Source organism: Phocoena phocoena, chromosome 10 (assembly GCF_963924675.1).
Source record: "Phocoena phocoena chromosome 10, mPhoPho1.1, whole genome shotgun sequence".
Lineage (NCBI taxonomy): Eukaryota > Metazoa > Chordata > Mammalia > Artiodactyla > Phocoenidae > Phocoena > Phocoena phocoena.
The window spans coordinates 101,827,529-101,848,396 of NC_089228.1; the positions used below are offsets into that span (position 1 = coordinate 101,827,529).

Consider the following 20,868-nt stretch of genomic DNA (forward strand, 5'->3'; position numbering starts at 1 on the left):
ATCTTTAATACACATTAAAGCTAAAACGTTACGCTGTCTTTTAGTAAGGAAAAATCTTTCTTATTTCTAAGGAAAATAGTCACTAAAGTTTAGTTCAGTCTAAGCTACTACCTATGTACACGCGCAGCTCATTGTACGGGGCCGCGAGAGGACCTCAGAGAAGTACAACAGCGTGGCTATCACCGCGGTGGTCGGCAGCCGCAACCTGGGCATCTGATGATGGGCCTGGAACATCATTCTCAAATGATGCCCCCCCACCCCGCACATGGCCTTTAGAAAGGCTCTTTGTCTCCTGACACTCTAATATGGGTTTCTACCCTCATTAACATAAACTCAGGGGTAGTAGAAAAGGGCTGGTTCTATGAATAACAACAGACACATTTTTCAGGAACTGAGAATAAAACTGACATTATAACAGAAGAATGCCCCTATGCGTTACAGATTACAGTCAGAAGGGTTTTAGGAGCCCCGTGCTAGGAACAATGGAAGAAGACCACAGATATATTCCTTACTGTAAACCCCACTATCACACCTACATTCATGACGTCACCCTCATCCTCATCACTGCTCTCCTCACGCTTGTCTGAATTTAATACCGTTCCAGCAATTCCGCCTTCATTCAAGGAATGCACAAAGAGGTGCAACATTACCAAATTCAGCTTTTATTCAACTTAATTTACTACACTGGCTGATCAACTTCCAGCAGAAGAGAAATGTGGATAATCTCTTCGTTAGTGACATGAAATTCTTCAATGTCTTCTCTGCAGGTTCACAGTCAAACCTCACTGTGGTCCAAAGTCAGTGCCAAGCATTTCTTCGTGTTGATTTATCAGCCTCATTTCCAGCATTAGCAGCTGCAGAAATAGCATTTCAAGGCTGAGTTCTTTCAGGTCTTGGAACTTCAGGAATCCGTTAACTACAGCAAGCAGTTTTATTTTACTGTGTGATGACTGTACACTTGTTCTTCAGGGACATAAAATTCCTTGGTCACCAGGCTCCGTTACAGATGTCACGCTGTTGAGTAGGCAAATGTCAAAAATACTACTTTGCACAAGAAGTTGAAAAGTAAGGCTGTAAGCAACTTTAGGCAGGAAAGAGCTCTCTACGGGGAAGAGGCCCTTTTGTCCTGTCCCTAACCTTAAATCAGGCACCCCCACGCTCTACTCACCGCAGGCCCTAGCACACCTTTCAAATCTTTTGACCACACAATACCTTGCCTAACCTGTTGGTTCTTTCCGTAGATCAGAGGACTAGAAATGAAGAATAATTAATTAACAGATGACCAGATCTTTCCCCTAGCTTCCGTTTCAGTAATCTCACGAACAAACTTATGTGAACGAAACAGCATCTAAAGAAAAATCACAAGTCAACAGGCCTGCACCCAAGCCTGCAGACAGTGGGGGATGGTGATGACTGCGACCCACCATCTCAATGATTAACTGAGATTACTTCCCTTTAAAAACTTTCATGGCCGAGCAGAATATTTATTCAGATATGGCTCTGGGTGAACACAACCACCTTTCCTGCCCCCTCTTGGCTTCCTTCCCAGGACACACACCATGTTTCACTTCTCAGGCACCTACCTGTTAAGGAGTGACCCTAGGATTTTGGGTCCTTCCATAAATAGCATTTTCTTTAATTCTGCTGTATCAATATGGGTAGGTTAACAGGCTTTCTGGAATTTTAATTACATGACAAAACAGTAATTGGGTTCAATTAAAGTGTTTTCGCCTCTCCTAACTCATAGGTGACATTAATCAGAAGGGAAATGTAATTTAATATGGTGGCGAGATAAAATATATCACGTTACGTTGGTAGAAGCCAGCTCTGAATTCAGGAAAATCTATATCAAAATTTTTATACATTTTAGAGAAACAGAGAAGATTAGGCTACATAATGTTTATATAACCTAAACCGAAGGAGTTAAAGAAGCCAAGAGTGCAGTTGAAACTCGGTCAAATAGGGCAAAGGTCTTACAAGCCCAGGCCCGGTCCTGATGGCCCGGCCAGAGTTCTGTCCTCAGGAGAGTGGAACCATGAGGAAAAGGGCCACGTGCCCATGAAGCCAGTCCTCAGAGATGAGGCCACACATTATCTGGCTAGCTCTACCTTGGAGGATAACTAGGGGCTTATTCTGGGAGGGGTCTTATGCGATACACAATGAATAAGACCACCGAGAGTCCAGTGTGGACGTGCAGAAGAACAGAAGATACTGTTTCTACAAACACTTTAACTAACTGGGCACCAGGAAAACTTATCTCCTGCTGGCTTGGTTGAAGCCAATATAAATTACCTAGATGTTTAACATAGAAATAGTCACACGTTTCATGCCAAATGAACCTAGTGGTAAGCATCTGTGGACATATACATCTCTCCCACTAGAAAAAAGCCAATAGAGGGTCAAACGGACACTGCGCTTTGAAATCAGTACCTTGCAGTAACATGAAATGCCTAGGAGAATGTTTTAACACACAGTTATACTAAGAGCGTGCCATACTCTTTCCTTGAGTTTTGTCCATTTGGACACAATTATCATTTTTCCCAGCATCTGGTGTGCCTAATTCCTAGCTACGATTGTGGGCACTGATACCAACAACTTTGCTTTTGTACTTTGGGTACTTTAACACTGAAGAGAATAAAGTATACATAAACTCTTTCCTCTAAAGATTTACCACGGAGATGCATTTTTCTGATTGATTCAGGAGCATGTGAGTAACAAAAGGGAAGCCCCCAAGGCAGAAAGCTGTAGCTCCAGAAAGCAGGAGGGTCTACTGCTCAGAAATACCAGCAGCCCTTTACCATTCACAAATGCTCTTACTTCACGCGAATGAACGCAGTTCTTCCCTCCAGTGACTATTTATCCACCATCGGTTTCAGCAACGTATTTAAGGCATGGCTTAAAGCCACCAGCACAAAACTGGCACTGGACTTTGCGGCCAGGGGCACATGGCTTCCACGGGTTGACAAGGCCCAGCTGCTGTATAAATGCGCACACCACTTGTCAAGACAGTGACGCAAGAACCTGGCAGCTCCGCTCAGAGGGCAGGCCCGACAAGGGACAGGGCTAGGGCCAACCGATCAGAGACCCCGAGAAAGCCCCTGCCACCACAGCCTTCTTTGGTAATAGGCACCTTTTGTGTAGATAAGGTCTCTGATTAAAATTAAGTCTAAGGGGGAAAAAAAAAATTAAGTCTAAGGGGGAAAAAAAGGAGTGAGGAAAGCAATTCTACAGACAATCATTATGTGAACATACAAGGCCACGTTCCCCTTCAGAAGAGATGTCTTTTCATCACTATAATTCAGTGGAGAAATGACAAGCAGTACCATTCTCTGCTCATAAATGCCGTGTTTTCAAGAATGAGAGATTGGAAAGTGTTCTGTCGTGCTGGAAACTTCTTAATTATTCAAGAATGGAGGAGTACTCAAGAGAAAAATCTCTTATGATGGACACAGAAACAAATGGAAAAACACAACTTTTTAAAGGTTTGTAAAAACACAAGTCACTGTACTCAGTTCCAAGAGCAATCAGTTCTGCTGTCGTAAGTCAAAGGCTTGACATCTGTAATTAAGCACGTGCGTGAGGGAGGGTTGACATCTGTAATTAAGCACATGCGTGAGGGAATGACTGCAGACAAAAGACCCCACAAAATTAACTTGAAGCCTGGTTAATAAGTATTTAAAGATGTCACCATTTGGAATCGTAGTTAGACTCCCAACCACTCTTTCACAAATTTTCACTTAAGAAACATATCATGAGTTAAAATTAAGTTCATGTTACCAATACCCATTAGTATGAATGAATACTTTCCTAAATATGCCAGGGAAAAATTCCTCTCATGCATATAAAAAATAATACACACAAACACTATAAAACAAATATACCAAACTCTTCCTTAATGCTCTTTAGCATCTCATCAAAGTCAAGTGAAACATCAAAACTGCTGGCTAATCTCAACTTAGGTCAACCTACTAGTCATCATTTATTTTTGTTTCTAATGAAAGGTATTTATAGTCATTCCACATATTACACATTTGGAGAATGACAGCATAATTAATTATCCACTAAATTCAGCATTTAAAATAATGTGTATTCACCCTACTAACGTACGTGTACAGAATAGTCTTTAAATAAGAAATAACTCAGTTAATGAAAAAGACTAAAGTATTCGCCCAGAAATACTTAGCAAGCCGAATGGCTATGGCAAGTAAAATTAAAACTTGTTTTAAATCAACCCACTAAACTGCATATTAAAAACTATTTTAGGTAATTAGAAATATTACTGTTACATAGAAGACGTAGCCTCCAGGTTAAAACTTCTGCTCTCCTAAATATTCTAAATAAAATGATTTTATCTAAGATCCTCCAAACAAAGTCGCTGCGTATAAAATCCTGGGGTCTTGGCTACAGTGGAGGAAAGAGTCTTTCTAGCACACAAAGGCTTCGCCAGCCCTTAGCTCCACAATTAGTTTTTTGTTTGTTTCTGTATTTATTTATTCTTACATGTTATTGAAGTATAGTTGGTAGCTCCACAATTATTAAGTAGATGCTAATAGCCTGAAACACTACCTACAAATGGCGACATAACATCACCTCCTCTCCGAAGCCTTTTCTTTATTCTTCTTCTTTCATTTAATCCTCTTGACGGCACTATGACAGACATAAACTAATGTGCCCAGCGCTGTGCCTGCCAACTGAAGACTGCATCAGGGTCCAAGCCCAGGCCGTCTGCCTCTCACCCGGTCCCAGGCTGCCCCTGCCATTTCCACTGCTTGTCCTTTCCTGATAAACACCAGCCAACTTTGCTTTTTTCAACAGATACAGTCCTGAGAAGCTCCTGGCGAGATTTCTTTTCAAACCGAAACACATCTTCCCATTGACGTGATCCGTAATTCCAGAGACGTTTTATCTCTATGAAACCAGGTCTTACCCTTCACACTCTGTTCAGACGGAACTGACCCATCTCTTCTCTCTTCCCCAAAAGCACATAAAACACTCACTGCACCCATCAATCAGGATGCTGCTCCAGCTGTTAGATCGTAAGCTACTGGAGGACGGGGACAATGCTTCTGTCCTTAAAAAGAATGCTTTCCCAAGTCAAACAAGTAAACGCCACTAGGAATATCCATGTTGTATATTTCCATATCACTAAGAGAAGACACTACTCCATAACTCACAGTGATATTTCAACTGCCTGATCCTCTCCCCACAGCAGACCTAATGATAAAAGTCAAAGCACAGCACTGAGGTTCACTCAGCAAGTCATTTACAAGGGTGGAAATCAAACAACACTCCTTAATTCTTAATGCAGAGAAGGCTGTCTGTCGTGTGCCTGCTAAGTTATACTCTGAACATCGTGGCAAGATGGCAGAAGAGTGAAATTTAGGCCTACATGCCAGGTTCCATCCGCCCTAATCAGCCACAATCAGTCCTGATTATATTGTGCTCTCTGCTAAAATCCCCTGTAAAACACATAGCTCTGCATTTTTCTGTAAGTTTTTTAAGTTTTAAGGATTAGCTAGTACATGAAAGCATTGAATTCAAATTGCAAAATACCTGGGTCATGAAAACAGTGAAAATAATACACAGCCAATTCTCATTTTTCAAGGTAGTTCTGATCTAGAACATCCCTGAGAACACCGAATCAATGGACACTGAACCACTGCTCCTCAGGGAGAGAGACTCTGTCCTGAGAGGCCCTGCTCACATTTTTGCCAACTCATCAGTACATAACCTTGGCTTACGTGTCTTTCTGTTTAAAGACATCTTATGTAATATATACGGTTGATTCATTAACACTGACCTCACAGCCAACTGCACCGTAGCTCACGCCTGAACGAAGTTCATCTCACACACACATTTTCCCCACAAGGCATGTCACAGCCTTCCTGCTCTCAGGGACACTAGACAGCACTTCAGCACTAGGCCTGGGGGCCATTTAAACAGCAAAATCACCCCCAAAAAGCACAAAAACACAAAAAACACGGCACTAAATAGATGGCAAAAAAGATACTTATTTACGTAGGAGCTGAAATGAGAAAGCAGATCACCCCCTTGTCTGACCTCAGCTGGGAACACGTGGGTAGGAGACTCTGATTTGTGATGTTCTGCGCATGTCCTCAAATGACCATGAAAGCCCCAGGAGTGCTGATTTTGAGGTTATAAATAAATTCTAGCAACTAGGCAAATTCACAAATACAAAATTGGTAAATAATAAAGACTGCATGTATGTCAAGAAATTACTAACAGTCGATGCCTCCAAGGAGGGGAAGTGGGTGGCTGGGAGACAGAGGTAGGAGAGAAACTCTTTTTTTTAACTATACAGCGTCATATAACCTTTTGAATTTTGTAGAGTGTGTGTGACAGAGAGGAATTTATGACCTATGCTCAGGAAAAGAGCATTAAGTTCATTAGTAATCTAAAAAAAAAGTAAAACTAAGCTTTGGGTTCCAATAGTAAAATGATAGCCAAATAAAATTAAGAATAAGACAGAATGAAAGTAGAAACAAATGAATTCAAAAATGGAAGAATCACAAATATTTGGAGTTTCTCTGCATTGAAGAAACTGAGAGCAGACTCTCATAGGGGGGAATGGCACAGAGGATTATGTATTTGAAAGCGAAAATATCCCATGACCTTAGCTTCCCTTAGGAGTGGGCTATGGGGAGGATGATACAAAATGAAGATATTTTGGAAATAATTACGTAGTAAGCAATGAGCTTTACACGTTAAGTTAATTACAGGAAATTTACACTTATGATTTTAAACAACACTGAAGATGATTTTATGTAGGACAGTGGCACTCAAAGTGTGGTCCCAGGACCAGCTGCACCAACATCACTAGAGAAGCTGTTAGAAGTAAGGCTCTGGCCCCACCCCTGATCCAGGAAATAGGGACTTGGGGCGGGGCCGGCAGGCTTCAGGGCGATTCTGATGCCAGGAAAGGCTGGAGAACCACCGGTACAGAAATACCGTGAAATGTTACTATAGCATTTAACAGAGGCGATAAACAAAATTTAAACTTTTCTCAATGACAGTGGTCATCCTTTGGAAAGGCTATGGCTATTCTGGGCCATCATACAGTTTTCTGTTGTTTTTAAATTTGGTTTTGCCTCCTTCTTGGATTTCCACTGGCCAGCAGATCCTCTACCACTGTAAGAGCAGTACTGAAAGCTCTGCCATCCTCTGTGAACTTGAGGCTTCCGCTCTGTTGCAAGCTGCGCGGAAGCAAAACAATTCAGTGCATGACAACTGAATCCCAAGTGTGAACAAGGCTGGGTGTGGACCTAAGGACTAAAGCGCTGGTCTGGGTGCAGAAGGATGGAGACGGCCTTTTCTTATTCCCAGACCTGGACCGCACACCAGAAGGATGACATGGGTAGAAAATTACTCCCTGGATACGATGCAGATGCTAACTTACTGAGGTGTGGAAAATATCCTATCGCTTAGACTGGAATATCTGTCTGTTACCGTTGTTACAAAAGTTCACTTAAAGGAAAAGCAAAGCCGCAAAGAGGAGGCGCTCAGAAGCCTGCTTCCAGGCTCCCTGGGCTGTACTCCCTCACAGCGGCTCCAGCAGTAGGAAGGATGGCGCCCTCTGTGGCTAGTTAGGGAAGTATTTAAATATTTCAGAAAAACTGAAAACTCCAAAGTCAGAGGGAGCTTCGAGAGGAGTTAGCCCAACCACGGCATTTGACACACGGGGAAAACGAGGCCCACAGACGCCCTCTCCGCAGGGACCAGGCCCCCTGACCTGCACAGGTCACCCAGTGCCCGCTCACGGCCCCACCTGCATCCTCCTTCACACCAAGAAAGCACCAGCACGGTGGCAAGCAAGTACCTGAGCAGAGTGGGCATTACACACTTGCATTATTTTTATTTTAGACTTTAAAGATCAATGTTAATCTTCTGAAAGACGAGCTTTACTTTTCCTAAGGCTTCCCCCCAGAAATCAAAGTTACCTTCAAAGAACATCCCGACAGTTGATAACCTGCCTTACAAGTGGAAAAAAACAAAAGCTGTTTTCAAATTTTTATTGCCAGAGATTTAGTCTGTTAGGCATGGTGTCCTTGACTTTTTATAGAGATTGTGAAAGTGTACACTGCCTCTAAATGACTGAATAGGGCAAAAGAAAAACAGAGAGAATTCCCATTTGGAAACAGCCCGAGGACCCAAGTCTAAAGGGCTTGTGAAATAAAATACTTTACAGTTAAATTAACTTAAAAAGGAGGGGGCAGTCCTAGTGTTATGGGACTGAGCCCTTAACTGGTGGGATCTGGGATTATCTCCCGGTACTCAGTGCCAGAATTGAGTTACATTGTAGGACACCCAGCTGGTGTCTGAGAACCACTTACTGGTGTGGGGAAAACCTTCACACATTTGGGGACCAGAAGTGTCAGAAGTGAAGTAAAGTAGACACACAGGATAAACAAGCACGCAGAAAGGACGAACTGGGTTTTTCCCTACATCAGAAGGAAGGAAAAAACTGAGAGTCTTTGCTTTACACCATGGTGTGGACGTGCAACAGTTTGTTTGACCATGCATTCTACTATGAACATTGGTGTATAAATTCTTATGTGAGCATATGTTTTCATTTCTCCAGGGTAAACAGCCCAAGAATGCATAGCTAGGTCACATGGTGGCTGAATATTTAGTTTCATAAGGAAACTGTTTCCCAGAGGTGCTGCATCTTTTACTTCCCACAACAATGTATGAGGGATCTAGTTTCTCTACAACCTTACCAGCACTTGGGGTTGTCACTATTTTTCGTTTTAGCCGTTTTGATAGGTATGTAGTGATATCTCTTTGTGGTTTAAATATTCATTTCCCTAATGGGTAATGATGGTGAGCATCTTTTCATGTGCTTACTTACCATGTGCAGATCTTCTTGGTGAAATGTCCATTCATGCTACTTTCCCTTTTCTAATGGCACTATTTTCTGTTTCTTTATTTTGCTGTTGAATTTCGAAAATTCTGTATATTTTAGATGCTGTTCCTTTTTCAAAGACCTCTTAACAGGGTCTTTAGCATAGTAAAAGTCTGTATTTGAAGGGCCAACTTATCAATTCTTTTCTCTTATGAATCATGCTTTGGGTGTCAAGTCTAAGAACTATTTGCCAAGCCCTACATCCTAAAAATTTTCTCCTATGTTTTTTTCTAAAAGACTTATAGTTTTACATTTAAGTTCATGATTCATCTTAATTTTTATATAAGGTGTGAGAGTTAAGCCAAAGTTCACCGTTTTGCCCATGGATGTCCAATTGTTCCCACGCCATTTTTTGAAAAGCCTATCCTTCCTCCATTAAATTGCTTTTCCTAGATTCTCTATTCTGTGTCTGTCCCTCCACCAATACCATTCTGCCTTAGTTTACTGGAGCTCTGGCAGGCTTTCATAACAATCGCTCCACTGACTTTATTCTTTCTCAAAATTATTTAAGTATTCTAGGACCTGTGCCCTTCCATATAAATTTTGTTTTAATTTTTTTACAAATTTATTTATGTATTTATTATTTTTGGCTGCACTGGGGCTTCGTTGCTGCATGCGGGCCTTCTCTAGAGCAGGGGCTGCTCTTCGTTGCAGCGCGCGGGCTTCTCATTGTGCTGGCTTCTCTTGCCACAGAGCACGGGCTCTAGGCACACGGGCTCAGTAGTTGTGGCTCACGGGCCCTAGAGCGCAGACTCGGTAGTTGTGGCGCATGGGCTTAGCTTCTCCGCTGCATGTGGCATCTTCCTGGCCCAGGGCTCGAACCCGTGTCCCCTGCATTGGCAGGCAGACTCTTAACCACAGTACCATAAGGAAAGCCCCCATGTAAATCTTGGAAGACGCTTGTGTATAAAAGCCTCGATGGTTCTCAAGGGTAAGGGTGAAGGGTCACTTTCCAGTGGAGAAAACTGACACATGCTACCTCGGCCAGGCGATCAAACCAACAGCCACCGTGATCAGCTGACCTGATAGTGCCCCCATGATGTGATGCATGAGGGTGGCCCTCACCTCTGTGCGTGTCCTCCCCAAACACACATCACGGTAGTCTCAGCATGAGAAAAACCTCATGCAAATCCCAGCTGGGAGACAGTCTACAAAATGTCTGACACCAGGTACTCCACGAAACTGTCCGAGCCACAACACAATCCAGGAAAACCTAATGCACTGTGCAGCTCCAGACAGAAACGGCCAAACGCCAAGTGGGATCCTGGATGGGACCCCAGAGCTGAGGAAGGACATCGTGTAAACATGAGCAAGTCTGAAGAAAGCATGCACTTCAGTTAACAATAATGTATCAGTACGGATTCATTAATTTCAACAAAGTCACCAGATTAATGTAAGATGTTAATAACGGCAAGAACAATGTGAGAGGTGTGGAAACTCTTTGGATTACCTTCCCAATTTTTCTATATATCCAAAACTGTTCTAAAACAAAAACTCGTATGTATATTTCTAAAACGGCAGTGTTCAAGGACTGATGTTTAATAAGGCTGATAATTTTTAGTACTTTATCGGGATGACTTTAAGTGGGAAAAAAAATACACCTTTGCTGGCATTTTCACAGTAATGGCACTGAACAATTTAGGGAGAACTGACACCGCATTATGTTGAGCCTTCCAGCCTGTGAGCATGTCTCTCCCCCTTTGTTTAGGTCTCTGATTTCTTTCACCAGCATTTCATAATCCTCAGCATAAAGCTCCTACACATGGTTTGTTAAATACAGTCCTATTTCCTGAGAGTGACGGTAAATAGTTTTGTGTCTGTACTTTCGGTTCCCACACGTTTGTTGCTAGCATATAGAAATGTGATGGATTTTTATTTGTTGATATTATATCCTGAGACCTTGCACAACTCACCTTTTAGTTTTAGGAGAGTTGTTTTGTTTTGTTTGTTTTTCATACATTCTTTGGGATTTTCTGCACAGACAATCATATCATCTTCAAACAGGAATAGTTTTCTTTCTTCCTTTCCAATATGAATGGCTTTGATTTCCCATTCTTGCCTTATTGAAGCTGCTAGAACTTCCAATACAACGTTGAACAAGAATGCTGAAAGCAGATATCTTGGCCTTGTTCCCAATCTTAGGGAGAAAACATCCCGTCTCTTAGCATTAGATATGATGTTAACCGGAGGATTTTTACAGATGCCCTTCATTAAATTGAAGAAGTTCCCCTCTATCCCTAGTTGGCTGAGAGTTTTATCTTGAATGAGTACAGGATTTTGTGCAATAATTTTTCCATATCAATTGATATGATCACATGATTTTCTTTCGCCAGCTGATATGGTGGCTTACGACGCCTGGTTTTCAAATACTGACTTAAGGTGAGTTTTCTAAGACAAATAGGACTTCACTAGACTTGAATATAAAAGCATTTGTGTTCATTTGCTTAATGTCTATTTATCCTCACTAGACTACCACCTCCATGGTGACATGGATTATTTATATTTTGTTCAACACTATATACCCAAAAATAAGCCCAGCACCTAGCACATAGTAAACACTCAGCAAATATTTGTGGAAGCGGGGTAAAGAAAGAACAGAATGTACGAGTGCACAGCCGTCAGGGTATGTGCACGTTAGTCAGCCAGGGAAACAGAAGCAGATTACGCTGAGGAGTGGCCAAAAGGCAGAGTCCCCACCTCACAGTATATACATAAATTAATTCAAGATACATCACAAAACTACTGACCAAAATGTGAAGCTTTTAGAAGAAAACATATTAGAATATCTTCGTAACTTGGGAGTGGACACAGGTTTCTTAAAACATAGCAATAATCATGAAAGAAACCACTGGCAAGATTGTATTTGAAAATTAAAATTTTCTGTTCTTCAAAAGACATCTTTAAGAAAATTAAAAGGAAGCCAAAGACTGGGAGAAAAGATTCGTAAAACATGAACACGGCAGCTGTGACATATAAAGAACCCCTGCAATTCAATAATAAAAAGACAAGGAGTCACAATCACAGAAGATATGCAAATGGCTGATAAGCACATGTAGAAGTGCTTGACATCATTGGTCAGACACACACTTTTGTCTGAAAGAGTGTAAAATGATACAACCGCTTCAGAAAAAAGTCTGGCAATGGATCCAATAATTTGAACCCTAGGTATTTAACCAAGAGAAAATGTCTACAGAAAGATCTGTATGAGAACATTCATTGTAACTTTACTCATAGCAGCCCCAAAACAAAAAGAGCCCAGATGCTCATCAACAGGAGGATGGATAAACAAACAGTGGTGTGTTCCTACAAGGGAGCACCATTACACACACACACACACACACACACACACCCCTACTATACACACAATAACATGGGTGCATCTCAGAAACATGATGATGAGTGAAAGAAACAAGTCACAAAAGAGAACATCCTGAATGATTCCCTTTATGTAAAGCAGTATAACTGATAAAACTAGTCTACAGTAGAAAAAACTCAAAACAGTGCCTTCCTTTGGAGGGTGGAGGTGGAGATTGATCTTTGAAAGGAGCATGAGGAAGCTTTTTGGGGCATTCATAGTGTTTTGCATCTTGAGAGGGAGTTTGAATTACACAGGTGTATCCATCTGTCAGAACTCAATGAATGAATGGTATACTTAAGACCTGTGCATTTCACTGTATGTAAATTTTACCTTAAAAAGAGGATTGTGCTAATTATATGCATCTAAGGAAAGTCTGCAACTTACTTTGAAATCTATCACACCAAAAAAGATGTGCTGTTGGATGGACAGGGTACAGATGATTATGTGGCAACGTGAGTGTTATTAACAGGTTAATGGTAAGAATCCAGGTGATGGCTATTCAGAAATTCCTTGTAAAACTTTTTCCAATTGTACTGTATGCTTGAAATTTTTCAAAATGAAATGAAAAAGTGAGAAAAAAGTAAAACTGGGATTAGATCAAGAATACAATGGTGCACACAAGAGTATGGGTCTAGCTTTCAAATCCTATGGCTCTATGGAAGAGGCTTGGGGTGAAAATTCAGGAAAGTGGGGTGTAGGCCCTAATGGCACCACAGCATTTACTTCTATATATCTTATAAACTGGCATTTCATGCAAAATAGTTCTAAGGACTCCAACGATGTAAAGAAACACACACACACACGAACAGAAAATCACTGCTGGGGATGGTAATGAATTTTATCTGCACAAGCACCGTGAGCCTCAGTGAGTAACAAAGTACCATTACCGTTTTCAGGAATGGCTGAGTAAAACACGCACAGTGGTGCCTCCTCTGTACACTCAAAGAAGTGAACAGGTGACGGGCCATCCCCAGAGCCAGCAGGAGGCGGACCAGCCCAGGGGCGGCCAGTCCACGGCGCACCCTTCCACATGGCCACGTCCTGCCACGATCCCAACACCCTCCAGAGTCTTTAATGTGATGTCCTAGTTATTTTGGTGACAAGGTATTTGAAAAATAAGGTCTGAGCTTCATATGACAAAACGCTTTAGCCACAGAAGCACATTTTCTTCACAGCCGCCTGTGAAGGATGATCGGTCTGATTTTGACGTTTATTTCAAATTCAGATTCTACTGTATGACCTCATGAGCCGTGGAGATAATTAATATAAATGTGAAAATCTCAGGGTGAAGTGGGAGAGCGGAGGAAAAGGAACATTCTTAAAGTTCAGGCCACTTTCCTGTACCACTTTACGGCATTTAGTTGTCTGTTCCTCTCAAACACAACATTCAAACACTAAGCTGAAATTCCTCTCCTCTCTGAATCTCTGTCACCTGCTCTGAATGAGGAACACGTGAACCTCGTCTACACGTGCGTGTCTGAGAAGCTGCGGGCACACTGCTACTGGAAGGAGCCCGGGCGTGGACCTTCCGGAGTACAGGGGCCAACAGGCCTCCCTGCCTGGAGGGAAGGAGCCCCCTGACAAACATACTCCTGGAAACTAGCAGTCTTCCAGTCTCCGCAGTCCTGGGTCTTTCCGATATCCTTCAAATATCAAAATAGCAGCTCGCCTTAAAGAGTTTTCACCTTTACAGCAGATCAAAGAAAAACATCTCTGAAGGCTGCTTATTGTTTTACTGACACCTCTTGCAAAAGGTCTGGTGGGAGAACAGATGAATAATAAAAGGAATAATCACAATGACATTGTGATGACTACTGCTGCTTGAGTCACTAACAGGGCCCTGCACAGATATCACCTCGACTAGTCAGCAGCACAGTTCAAGAAGGATATTTTGTAGAAAAGGAAGATGAGGCTCTACACGGGAAAAAGGAGTCCTGGCGAGAGTCAGAAGCCCAGGTCTAACTCCAGAGCCCACAGTCTTCCAGCGACTCGGAGAATGGATGAACTTCCACCGTCAGACCGAGACCAGCCTCACTGCACTGCTTCCGGCAGGCTGAGCAGAGTCTACCCTTTGGCGCAACACGTCCCTCGACACAGATGGAGGCTGCGGGGAGACGCGCGGCCTCCCGAGCGGTCACTCGAAACCCGGGCCCCTCCTACGCCACCAGCTCACAGCCGACGCAGGGCCCGGCTGCCCAGCAGACAGCGAGGCGGAGCGCGTTCCAGAGGGCACCACGGCCTACTCAAGACACGAGGAAAGGCCAGACGGCCGCCCTGAACAGAGGCGGAGCTTTGTCACCCACGCGGAGGCTCTCCTTCCAGGCCCTGCGCTGTCACAAATCCCTGCCGTTGCCCCTCCGGGCTGGCGACATCTCCTTCGCCCTTTACTGCCCGGATCTCCGGTGCCCTCCCCGGGGAAACGAGGGGATAGGGAGCCAGCACTGCCCACGGGGAGCGAGGTCTGTGCCTGCAGCTGCAGCCAGGCTCTCCACGGGGAGCAGAGGCGGCGGCCTTTCAGAATCACGACCACAAACGCAGATAAACTGAAACGCAGTGGCTTCCGTGACACTGGCTCCAGACAGGGTCCGTGACCAGCACCCTGCACAAGAGCTCGCCCCCTCCCTGGGACCGACCTGCCTCTCTCTACCTGCCGACACCCTCAGCACCTGCAGGCCCTCATGGTCAACAGGCCTGCCATCTTTCTAGATGGTTCTTTTCCACTTTAATTCCTATTTCCCTGCTTGGTCCTCTTTATTTTTACATTTTACCATAAATTTGTATCCTTGTTGCAAGCTACCTTCAATTATTTGAGTTCAGAGAAAGGCAGAACATAAACAGTAATAACTGCCAGTTTCTTATCTGTACTGGGCTGGAAAAAAAAGGGATAAATAAAATAGACTTGGTTTCATTTTTTCTTTTATTATATCTATGTAAGAATACTCAATTTCTGTGAAAGGACCTGAATGGCCCAAGTAGAATCACAGTATCACATTGGAAAGAACCTTAAAGATCATAAAGACCAGCTTGGTCATCTTGCAGAAGAGAAAACTGAGACCCAGAAAAGATTCAGCTTAACAGAGATCACGACATTCTTGACGGGCACTCCAGCACTTTACAGCATGACTTACAGGCAACCAGCACTGTCAAACATGGAAAAGGGATATGCTCAAACCACCTTTCCTGAGCCTCCCCGAGATTTCCATGCATCAGTTGATGGACACACATATCCCACTACTTCATCAAGTAAAGCACAGCAAGCAACAGTTCCATGTTGCCAAGCAACATTTATTTGTGCAATTATTTAAATATTGCATCATATTTACTAATATTTGTTTCTAAAAATGAGCGGAGATGGAAACCTATAAGTGCTGATACAATGCAACTGAGACAAAGATGGACATAATAAGTGTATAAAAGTGATGCCTCACGGTCAACTGGACAGTTATAGGATATAAACTCATTGCCTCAGCGTGCAAAGCTAAGAGGGAAAAATGTAAAGAATCCCAGATACCAAGACCACAATACCTAAAGGTTGTCCAGGCGATAAGGGGAAGTGATAGAAAACTTAAAGAAGATGACAGAAATATGACATGAAAACTGGCCTCAGAAGAACATTCCAGGGCTTCCCTGGTGGCTCAGTGGTTAAGACATGAAAACTGGCATCAGAAGAACATTCCAGGGCTTCCCTGGCGGCTCAGTGGTTAAGAATCCGCCTGCCAATTTAGGGGACACGAGTTCGAGCCCTAGTCCAGGAAAATCCCACATGCCGCGGAGCAACTAAGCCCATGCGCCACAACTACTGAGCCCACGTGCCACAACTAAAGCCCGTGCGCCTAGAGCCAGTGCTCCGCAACAAGAGAAGCCACGGTGATGAGAAGCCACGCACGGCAACAAAGAGTAGCCCCCACTCACCGCAACCAGAGGAAGCCTGCGTGCAGCAATGAAAACCCCACGCAGCCAAAAATTTTAAAAAAAAACAAAAGAAGATTCCAGTTACTCAAATACGGAGAAGGAAACCATGGGTCTGTTCACTAGGTGTACAAACAGCTTACTACAGAAGCATTTATCAAGAGAGGGTAGCCAGTTCCTTGAAAAAATAAGAAAAGATAAGACAGCATCAAACTCTACATCACTAGTTTGTGCTCTACCCCTTACAAAACTAGCACTGATCACTCCTTACTTCCAACAGTATCAACAATCTAGTCTGCTGATTATAGGCAGTACTATTACTGACAGAAGCAAAATTTGAGCTACAAAATTACCAATATGTCTATTAAAACAGTTATCCATAAAAGCTGGATTTTAGTTTAGAACCACTGAAATTATTTTTTAACTCTGAATTTCGGTTTCCCAGTATCACCAAGCTTTCACCTAGAAAAATAAAAAGAATATACAGTAATCTATTTAAAAATTTGCTTTAAATAAGTTTCCAAGGCTTCTATTTTAACACGTTTTCCCTAAAGTTGTACTTATTCTACCAAAAATAGGACCAGATACCACCGATTCAAAACAAGGAAATGTGTTGATTTCCAAAAACCTTTCTACACAATAAAAGGTAACCTGCAGTCTCTAGGTAACTTACGAAATCATTTCTAACGGAGAACAGCTACTTTACAAGTGATCATTTTTTTAAAATTTTAGGATTTTAGCCCATAAAAGAACATAAGACACAAAGCAATGGAGCATGACTGCTAGAAGGAAGAAACCATAGTATTATTGGCTACAACACAGCTGTGTATCTAGAAGGCTCAAATGAGTTGACTGATAACTATCAGAACAGATAACAGTTTGGTGAAGGGAGTGAATTTTAAAATTTTAGAAATCAATAGCATTTTTCAATCCCAACAATAACCAACAGGAAATAAATCTATCTGGAAAAAAACATCCTCTATAATAACAAATATAGAGAGGGGCCTGTTTGAAGCAAACTATCAAAATTTATGAAGAACCAGGAAAGAAGAGCAGAATAAACAGAGATCTGCCTTGTATGTATGAAAGACTGAATGTATAATGCCAGCTCCACTCCAATTATTTTAATGTAATTCCCAATAGAAATTTCTACAGGGGGAGGGGGATGGTTAGGAGAAAGACTTTAAAAATAATCCCCAAGTTCATTTGAAAAATTAAACAAGTGACAGAAGCTAGGAATTTTTGAAAAATAATAAGAAGAAAACAACAATAATGAAAACTGGCACAAAAACTGACAGAGCAAACAGATTCTGAGATATTTGAAAACTTAATATATATTCTCATTAACCAATGTATCAATAGCAATAGCATATATAAGAAACAGTGTTAACAAATTGACTAAGTAGTTGGGATAAAAATGATCTGATCTTCACTTCATCCCATGTGCCACAATAGACTGTAGAGTTCTATTATGTTTAAGAAGAATTTTCAAAAAAAAAAAGAATTTTTTTAAAGAATTGTTTTTAAAAAACGGAAGAAATATTGGTAATTTTTCAAATGATCTGTGGTTAGGAATGACTGTTAAACAAGTAAATAAAATAAACGAAAGATAAATATATTTGATCCCATGAAAATGTAAGACTTTTGATGTTTACAAATATCAAAAAATTTGAAAGGTTAAAAAACAATTGGGAAACATTTCTGCACTGAATGACAGAGTCAGCCACTGTTTACTTGAGCTCTGGTACAGAATATCAGCTCTTTGAAATGCTGATGGTTTTTCCGCGTCTGACACCACATAAATAGCTCTTCGCATCATTTTAAATACAGATCTGGGAAACACAAGCATATATTTTATTTCAAAAACAAATCTGGGCTTTTGAAAATAGTTTATTTGCCCATAGATTTATGAAATGTCATACACACGAAGAAATATCTTTGGTTTGAGAAACACTTTGAAAAGACTCCCAGCTTCCAGTTACACGGGTATGAAATAAAGTCTCTGAGACTTTTAGAAACCATCAACTGCCACGTCTTTGTTCTTTCAGAGAAAAAGCGCATCTTATTTTATCAGTATATCTTGAGAATGATATATTTAGAACTAAGATATTTTTCCTCCACTGTGAGCTTTCTTACCAAAACAACCTTACCTTTTGTGTTGTTTTAATCCCAAAGGAAATAGTATGTGATAAATAAAGTCGACTGAAAAAAATGCACAACGTGAGAGCTGTGAGTTAAGTTTCTTTTGGGGCAGAATGAGGACTATAGCCCAGGAGGCAGCCGCTCCGAGAGCTCTGAGGAGCTGCTCCGAAGAGGGAGGGGGGTCAGGATGTGTGTGATTTTGGTGAAGGGGGTGCGTGCAGTAGAGCACACAGTTCGGCACAAGGTTGCTGCTGGTCACGAGGAGCACACGTCTCCGTTAGTGACGTTAGTGCTTTTCTAGATACGAAGAGATGCAAGAATTGGGCTCATAAACTCTTCTTCTGGAAAGATCTAACTCTCTGAATACCTGTTCTGCCAGTTTCCCCGGGAGCACAGAGGGCCTCATTCCTGATCTCCACCCTGAACTCCTTTCAGGGGGCGATGAAGGTCAGCGACTGTAGTGGCCAGTGACTTCATTCTTACAGAAGCAGATGGTGAGTGACAATTTTTAGTTGACAATAAAAAGAAAACATGATAGGGAAAAAAAGTTGAAAGTTAATGGTTCAACTACATTTACGCCTCTGTCATTTTTTCATATTAAGTCTCACAAGAGCTCTGTGCTGAAGCAGTAGGCCCACTGCTTCTCTAGATCTGCTCTAGAAGGACACTCAGCAAGCGGGGACAGCACCTCTGAGTTCAGCCCAGTCCGGACGATAAAATCTCCTGTCTCTCTCTTCTCTGCAAAAGGCAAAACACCTGTCCCAAAGGTATGAAAAGAATGGAGCTAAATGCCTAGGCAACCTCTGGTGACTACACTCACTGTATATAAAAGTACCACCACTTAGTATTCGACAACGAGACTAACTAAGAATTAGTCTGTGTTTACATACCAAGTGTTAAATTTTTTTACCTTCTACTTTGTTAAATATGATATTTGCATTGATGACTGGTCACCCAGTTTCCCCATAAACTTAAATCTCTGGTAGTAATAGTGAAAAACTAATTCATGACAGTTCTACACATCGAATCACCCAATGTAATTGTATGTCACCTAAAAGCATTGCTAAGATATTAAAGAAAAATGATTTACATCATAATTTCTAATTGCTCAGGAACATGTTGACTTTCACCTAAGAATGTCTGTTCAGAAGAAGCAGGATTGGTTTCCGGACGCCCAGGGGTCGCGGCTGCTTGGGCCGATCTCCAGCTGGCGCAATTACAGGCCGCTTAGCAGCAAAGATGAATGGAGCTCTGGGAAAGGCGCTGTGTCTGAGGAATGACACCATTTTTAAGTAAGCCTTTTCCCTCTTGAGGTTCAGAACTTCAAGAAAGAATCCCATCTGTTCTGCAGGCGGCATTCTGCCGAGCACCGGTGGCGCTACAGGTCACAGCCCACGCGTGGCACTGGGAGATGCAAGCACCTAGCTAAAGCACAAGAGCCCAAGAAGAAGAGGGGAAAGTGGAAGTGAGACCCGTTAACTCGGGGACAGATGATGAACATGGGGTTTGAAACTTCACCTGACTGCAAATGACACGGCCCTGGCAGAGAGTCATGCCCAGTATGTTCACAACCTCTGCAACCATCTCTCCATTGAAGTCGAGGAAAGTTATGCGAGGCCCACCAAAACCATGGAGGTGTTGCAGTTGCAGAACCAAGGCGGCAAAATGCTCCTGGACTCAGTTCTTACCACCCATGGGCGAGTGGTTCAGATCAGCGGTTTGAGCGCTACATGTGCAGAGATTTTCTTGGAAATAATCCAAAGCAATCGTCCTGAAGGAGTCAAACTGTCAGTGAGGGAGCACACTGAAGAAGACTTCAAGGGAAGGTTCAAAGCCCAGCCAGAACAGGAAGAACTGTTAGCCAAGTTGAACTAACGCACTGCAGACCCTTTCATGCCAGCACTGGTGATAATGAGTGCCAAGGGGAAGAGCTTCCTAGGTGGCCAAAGTCAAGCAGGAGACCCTGACCCTCAATATCGTAAGTACCCATCTCCACAGCCAGGAGTGCCTCCTCTGCTCTGTGGAGGAGTGCTTGCCAATCGTCACCACTTTCCTTTGAGCCAGCCCTAGGTATCTTCCATCTAATAAAAATCTGCTGATGATGGACGTTTGTGTGTATGAGAGAAGTCACTCCATGCTGTCAAGCAATCCCTTAACTAAGGGATTCAGTTTCTCTTTGCCTGGTGCTTTAGCACATAAGCATGTTCCCCTCCAGTATGTCCTAATCCGAGTGAACTCATCCTTTAAATCAACCCGGCATGGAGTTCCTTTAGTGAAGGAGACAATCATAACATAAGTAAACCCTCTGTGGATAGAAGGCATAGGGAGGGATATTTTGTATATGAAAAAACCCTCCAGATAGGATCAGGATCTGTCCATAAGTGGAAAAAAAAGTACCTTGTGGGGTAGTGAGTGACCTGTCATAAGTATGCAGGTAGATGTTACATAACTGCAAATTAGGGTTGCCTGGAATGAGTTTAAGCAAAGAATTAAAGGTTGATCTTGGTCACGTGTCAGAAAACTACTACTTGTGAGC

The 20,868-nt window shown here is 42.3% G+C and overlaps 1 protein-coding gene and 1 pseudogene across 1 annotated transcript in view; one reads left to right on the forward strand and one right to left on the reverse strand.

The window, feature by feature from the left end:
- FARS2 (phenylalanyl-tRNA synthetase 2, mitochondrial) overlaps positions 1 to 20,868 on the reverse strand; it is a 383,626-nt gene that overhangs the window by 314,768 nt on the left and 47,990 nt on the right. The window contains exon 2 of the mRNA XM_065886071.1: positions 9,014 to 9,018. The gene's annotated coding sequence lies outside the window, so the exon portion shown is untranslated. The remainder of the gene's footprint in view (positions 1 to 9,013; positions 9,019 to 20,868) is intronic.
- LOC136129954 (large ribosomal subunit protein mL48 pseudogene) lies at positions 19,572 to 20,207 on the forward strand (annotated as a pseudogene).